We start from the raw sequence: 6,947 nt of genomic DNA, 5'->3' as shown, positions 1-6,947 counted from the left end.
AATTATAACCCATATATATATATATATATATATATAACTATATATGGCATATGAAGTCTAAAAGGATTTGTCAGAAATCAAAGCAGAGTCCAGGCACATTATTAAATCATGCAGGAGCTGCTTTCCTTTGGAGCTGTAACAACTCTAATGTGTTCCATAATTCGCTTAAGCAGGAGCTGAGAGTGTGTGTGCGACTGAGCCTTTTGCTTGATAACCTTTGAACTAATTTGCGGCTGTGTGTATGTATGTATGTATGTGAGTGAGAGTGTGTGTGTGAGAGTGGTCTGCGTGAAAAGCCTAATGCAATTTAAGAGGTACATCAAAGTGCCTGGACAAGACATCGGAAAGGCAATATCGAGCGTCGTGGGCAGCGCCCACAAAATATGCAAAGCGCAATTTAACAGGGCAATGAAAATTTCTTAATTACCTCTCATATCCGGCTGGCCGGAGACGACGGCAGGCGAAGGACCCAGTCATATCCTTTTAATCAGCAGCTCCTTCGTTTGCATGGCAATAAAACAACAAGGAAAACATTAATTAAAATGCAGACAAAACGCAAGGACCTGCAGCAGTGGAAGCGACAGCAGGAGGCCAGGCGACGAATAAGCGAATTAACAGCGGCCAGGACTTTGCATAAATGAAAGGATAATCAGCACAGCTCAACAATAACAACAAAATGGCGCGCAATTAACATGGAAATGATGCTGTTTGACACCAAACGCAGCCAACGCGCGCAACAAAAGCTCAAAGGAGGGTTAAATTAGCTGGCATAAAGGAGTCGAGCAGCGGGTGCGGCGAGGGGGCAGCAAGAAAAGTTTGTTTTAAGGACAGCAAAGAGGACAATGCAGCGCATAATGTAATATTGCCCATTAAGCGCGGCCATTAATGAACGAAACGCGCAGAGTCCTGCGCCTGCGCTTGAGTGTCCTGGGCGCAGAGGCAGAGGCAGAGGCAGAGGCAGGCGGCAGAGACAGGGGAGCCTGGCGAGTAATTAAGTTTATGCGAAGTACAAAATTTAATTTCGTTTTGCCACCCTTTCTGCTGGAACAGCTCGGCAGGTCAGTTGGCTTTCATTTTCTCATTCTCGGTCTCTCTCTCTCACACGCTCTCCCTCTCGCTCTCCCATCTTCTTACTTTTGTTTTTAATGCCTTTTGAAGTATTCATCCTTATAAAGGGAGAGCATCGCGCTGTAAGCATCTTAACAGCATCATTTGGCGCCGGTTCGCCCAGGTGGCCACGCACTTCTTCTCTTCTTAATGTACAATATACTTTTTTTCTTTGTTTTTTGAGGATTTTTCATAAAGATGGTATTACATAGAATGAAACAAGAATGAGAGAGAGAGAGAAAGAGAGAGAAATTGGGAGCCTGTTTATAATTTTTAATTGGTGTTTGAAGTGCGCCTTGCGGGGCGGTGCAAATGTTGCTTAAGTGCCGCACGAAGTGGGTCGAGAGTGTTTTGAAGAGCCAAGGCCAGCATTTGTAAATAGGCGTGGTGCTCTCCAAAATACATGATAGTATTCGAAACTTGTTTTGCTTGTTTTCTTGGCCATTGTAAACACGCTTTTAATATGAAAGTCTGTAAAAGCTGACACGAAAGTCTATAAGAGAGATTCGAAAATGTCCTTCATTAACTGTGTTGGAATTAGTCGACAATTATTTGTTTCAAATCTCGAAATTTGAAGTCTCATAGATATAAAAGCTAAACGGTTGAATCTGCATGAAGATCATGTTGAGTTACAGTTGACAAAGATTTTATTCTAGTTTTCAAGTTTCTATAAAGGGGACAAGACATATGATAATTATTTAAAAGATAGTTGGAGTCTCTACTGCAATAATAGTTGACAAAAAAAAAGATACATAGTTGTTAAAAATGAATTATACCTATAACCCATCCTATTTTAATTTTTTATTTTTTGTATATACTATCACAATACTTTTGTGTCTATATGGCATCTTCATCACTATTTCATCCGCTGTAACTTAACTAAAATCCATCAGATCTTAAAATAAAATACGATAGATTTTAAACTTATTCTTTCTTGTGTATTACATCACAGTTATTCAGATAGTTCATAAATCCAATTTTTAGCTTTAGAAATAATAGAGATTCTGGAATATCCCTATAAAAATACTTATGTATATACTTATATAACATTCTTTCCTAACTTATCATCACCTATTGAGTAGCAGGTATAGAATTTGTTTTGCATTATCTCTTTACTTTTGAAACCTCACTAATATCACAATATCTCTCACCTGTGTATAGCTGCTTAGTGCATCATGGCTATTCTCCATCAAATACACAAGTCTATTTATCTCTTCTCTTCACAGTTGCGAGCAATGTGTAGCATATTGCAAATCATAAATCAATAATTTCCAATAATGCCAAAGGATTTCCATCCACATCATCAACAACCGACAACAACAACAACAACAACGGAGCAAGCGTCGCATATTTTTCAAATTAAAAACCGAACGGTAAAAAAAATATGAGAGAAAGAGAAAAGAAAAACATTTCCACTGAGCCCGCGCTGCATAATCAGCTTCAGCTTCAGTTCATGTCTCTACTGCTATCGCTGCCTCAGTCGACGTCGCAGTCGTAGTCGCTGCCACGCTTTCAGCCTCTCGATGCGCATAAATTAAGTTAACCCCTCGCAGGAAGAAAAAAACAGAAAAGCAAAAAACGCGCGTCTGCCTCATTTTTTTGTGTTCATCTATTTTATTCTTTTTTTACCGTTATGTATTTTGTGATTAACTTTCGTTTTGCATGCAATGCTGCGCGCTTCTTCTTCACCATAATACCTACAATTTTTTCCATTCCAACCCATCTCAACCCTTTGGCTGGCTGCCTGCATGCTTCTGTCTGAGCAGAAAGACTCTCTTGTTTTTTTTTTTCGTGCTCAACTTTTGCGTTTTGCAGCGATTTTTTCTATTTTTTTTTTTTTTTTTTTTTTTTTTTGGTTGCCAAGTTTTATGAATTTTGAGTTTTTTAAGCGGATATTATGCGAAGCCAGGCACATACAGGGTGTTACAGAAAAAGAGTTGGCCACGCAATATGGCTTTAAAGCTTTTAAAAATCTTGCTTTCAATTTTGAAAAAAGTTGCTTTATTTTAATTATTATTTCAAAACATTTATTTTAAACTTGTAGCATTTAATTATTTGTAATGTTTATTATTTGCACTAGCCACATGAGCTAATAAAAGTTTAATCGTCAGAAAGCCGATCTAGAGAATATTTTGAAAGGTTGAACTTATAATATTTTACTACTAGATAAAATTATGTCATGTTTTTTTTTTTTTTTTTTTAACAGAGTACTATTCTTTTAATTATACTGTTCATTGTGTTACACGATAAATGTTTACTTAAATTATTTATGTGTTGCTCGAAGTTTAAGTTAATTCCTAGCAGCTCTCAGCTGATCCGCACAGCAGCACCCTATATGGCGCCTGCATCAGTTTTTCAACTCTTTTTTTTCCTGGCGGGCTCTACCAAATCAACCCAAATTATTCTGCACGAGCACATGCTAAAGTACCCACGTTTTTTTCACTCTCTGCATGCTTTTTTTATACCTCGCCTCTAAAAAGTTTTTAACCCTTGCATAGATGAAAAAAAATTACATGAATATTCACTTGTCAAATACAAAAGTAAAAAGTAAAAAAAAAACTGTACCCACAAAACGGGCTCTGGACGGAAGCTGGGTACTGGGAAGCAGCACGTCTGGGGTTAGTTTCGAACTTGATTTTCGAAATCCCAACAAAATGCAAATTAAAAAAATAGAACTTGTGAAAAACCCTTTCAGCTAAAAGGGTTGCCCACAGCCGCAGGACTCGAACCGTTGTCTGGGTAACACACGAAGCAAAAAAAAGTGCTGAGGGGTGTGCATTTGTCGTCGTGTGTCCTGGCCAGGCACAGAGTTTCACTTTTTTGAATATATAATTTTTTCTGTCATATGCAAATGCAAAATACAAAAAAAAAAAAAAAAAAAAAAATAGAAAGAAGGAAACTACACCCCATAGACTGATCTTTGTTTAGCTAGGAATGTTTTGAAAAGGGTTTTCGGTTTCGCTATTGACTCGCAATGCAGTTTTTCCAGTTTTTCAATTTTCCATTTGCATACGGAGCATAATCCTTGGCGTGCGATCGGCAGGCTTGCAATTTGCGCTGAGGATACGTCTGGCACACGTCCTGGATGCGGCGAAAGACAAGCGAGAGGCGAAAGACAAGCGAGAGGCGTCTTTGTTGTTCGCCTAGCGGAAATTAGTTTTCCATACCTTTCCCTCACTTACTCGCTCTCGCTCTTGCACTCGCACTCGCTCACTTATTGGGCGTCTCATTTACGCCCATTAACATTTTTGACAGCTGCTGGGCCAAAGGTGAGTCGCTCGGCTCGGCTCGGCTCAAAGGCTTGTCCTAGCTTGAGCTCCCGTTTCTGCGGCTGACAGCTGCCCAATGGCCTCTCTGCCGTGTCCTGCGGCGCCTTCACTGCTTTTCCGTTTTATTTTGCGAAAAGCTAAATGCCTTGGGCAAATATTGGATTCTGGTCAAGCCAGCCGGCGCAGACACATGTCCAAACACAGCAGCCAGTAGCCAGCAGGACGCACACACAGGACATTGCAGTTTACACAGCTCCACGGGCTGGCCCCTGCCCCCCACCAATGACAACAGGCCACGTCCCTTTGCATTTGTTTTTGCAGAAAAAATCAGGTTACTTCCGCAACAAGAACATATGTGTGTGCCACAAATATTGACAGAGCCACACACGTGCACAGCAGGTAGACAAAGCCAGAAACACAACCGAATGGAAGAAGGTCATTTGAAACTGTAGAGACTAGAAAATACCCTATCATGATTACAAAATTAAACTTAAAAATTAAATTAAATTTATTACTTATTCTAAAATTAAATTATTTTTAAGCGAATGTATGATATTTTGTCTGGTAACTTTATACTTTATACAATTTATCTCAAATTGCAATGTAATGAACATTGCTTAATATTTAATTTAATTTAAAACAAGTGCTTTGAATTTTATAAACAGGACTGAGAATCTACCAACGAATAGAATGTCATCTATAATAAGTCAAACTTTAATAGTTGGTACAATTTATTTAACTCAAAATGTAATCAATATATTTCAGAATATTTAGATTTAGAAGAGAATTGGAGGATAAGAACTACAAAGGGTATTCCTATTATATTTGCGGGAATTTGATAAAATGCAATCATCTACGCAGTATTTTCTAAAATGATTATGATGCCAAACTAATTTTCTCTCTCAATCAGTTAAGTTAAATAATCAGATAAATGATCAGGTAAGTTTAACAAAAAGCCATTTAAACGATTCTCATTCTCTTAAATAGATAACATACAATTCTTATTCACATTGTTATTCTGCCAACTACTCGCTACCCTTTGATACCTAGCACACCCAATTTGCGTATCTTTCGAAAGGGTATTTAAAGAAAAGCATTGCCTACTTGCATGCGCAGCTTAGAGCTGGCAATCAGTGAAGCCAGACGTGGATTATCTGCAATTACACGCGCAGATCTCATCACAAAGAAAGAGTTGTCTGCTACAAATGGGGTTTATCAATACTGCAGGATCAAAGAAAACAATAGGCATTCGAGCAAATAAAATGTCCTGCAAAAATATCAGAAAATGCGCAGACACGTCCTTCGCTTATTTCCATGCTCATCTTTCTGCATTCTGAAGTGTCTGTCTGCCAATGTAAATTGTGTTTTTCTCCTCCTGGCGATGTCCTGGCTCATTTGGTTGCACAGGATTTCGGGCGAGGGGTTCTTCGTGTTCGCTGACTTTTGGTCGCATTTTTTGCAGTTTTTCCTCTTTTTTTTTATTTATTTTTTAATTTTTTTTTCCAACTTTTTGCTTTTTTCTTCTAATTTGATTTGCGTTTTTTTAGACGCGTGGCGACCCTCTAATTGACGGTGACTTTTCATTAGGCTACCCACCGGGCAAGGATTCAAAAGGATGCGCAGCAAGAGAATAAAAAAGATGCTGAGTGCTACCCTTAAATTAAAAACTCGTTGAAAAAAAAAAACTGCGTGTCTCAAGTTTTTTTCGTCTATCTTTCTTGTGGGGGTCGACGGAAGCGCGCGTCAGACCCATTTTTTTCCTTCTGGTTCTTCCTTATCCTGCGGCCTATTTGAAAGTTGGATGGAGAGTTAAATACAAAAAAAAATCGATGAAGTAATTTCTATTTAAGCAGCAGAAAAGGTTGAGAGAAGAGCATGAAACAGCTTCAAATTAGCCGACAGCAAGAGTTGGCTGAAGAAAGGAAACAGAAAGAGACGCAGAAAAATATTTCAACTATTTTATGAATTATAATTAAAAGACAAAGTAGTTTGATATGCCCAAAACTTGTTGACCCAATATCCATTCGAAAATGAAGCCCCCTCTCCTTAAATAAATCAACTTGACTTCAATTAGAACCCGTTGAGCTAGTAAAAAAAATCGGAATGTTTTGGGCATAGGAAAAAACTGTCACCCCCTCGTCTGGCGAAAAAAAAAAAAAAAAAAAAAAAATTAGAGACTCAGACTCAGCTGTTGACATAGACACCGCGCAACCCTAACGCGGTATTCCTTTCTGCTTTTATTTTGTTGTTGCTTAGCTTTGCTCTTAAATATAAAATTACACTATCAACATTAAGTTTAATACCCGCAAGTGCGCGGCAAAAAAACTTTCTAAAAAAACGTTTTAAGTGCCACACGCACACACACACACAAACAGAAAGTGGCTAGGGTTGTCATGCTGTAAAAAAAAAAAACAGAAAAAATGTGCCACCCTTCGTTTAAGGCAGCCGCGAAAAATTTCTCTAGCTATTAAAAAATGTAAAAGCGAAAACAAGGAAAAGTCGCGAGCGAGCGCGTGCAAAGCAAAAGTACAAAAATTTGAATAGCGTCGACGGCGACGCAGCGTCTGAAAT

The 6,947-nt window shown here is 38.4% G+C and overlaps 1 long non-coding RNA gene across 1 annotated transcript; it reads left to right on the top strand.

Moving 5' to 3' along the window:
- Positions 1 to 5,088: 5,088 nt before the first annotated feature.
- Positions 5,089 to 6,446, top strand: LOC116804142. Its single transcript, XR_004364194.2, has 2 exons — positions 5,089 to 5,315; positions 5,924 to 6,446. It is a non-coding gene; the product is annotated as an uncharacterized LOC116804142 (long non-coding RNA).
- The last annotated feature ends 501 nt before the right edge of the window (positions 6,447 to 6,947 follow it).

The sequence above is a fragment of the Drosophila mojavensis genome, unplaced genomic scaffold (genome assembly GCF_018153725.1).
Source record: "Drosophila mojavensis isolate 15081-1352.22 unplaced genomic scaffold, ASM1815372v1 contig_81, whole genome shotgun sequence".
Classification (NCBI taxonomy): domain Eukaryota; kingdom Metazoa; phylum Arthropoda; class Insecta; order Diptera; family Drosophilidae; genus Drosophila; species Drosophila mojavensis.
The sequence above is the reverse complement of the archived record's forward strand: the minus strand, read 5'-3'. Positions and strand labels throughout refer to the sequence as shown.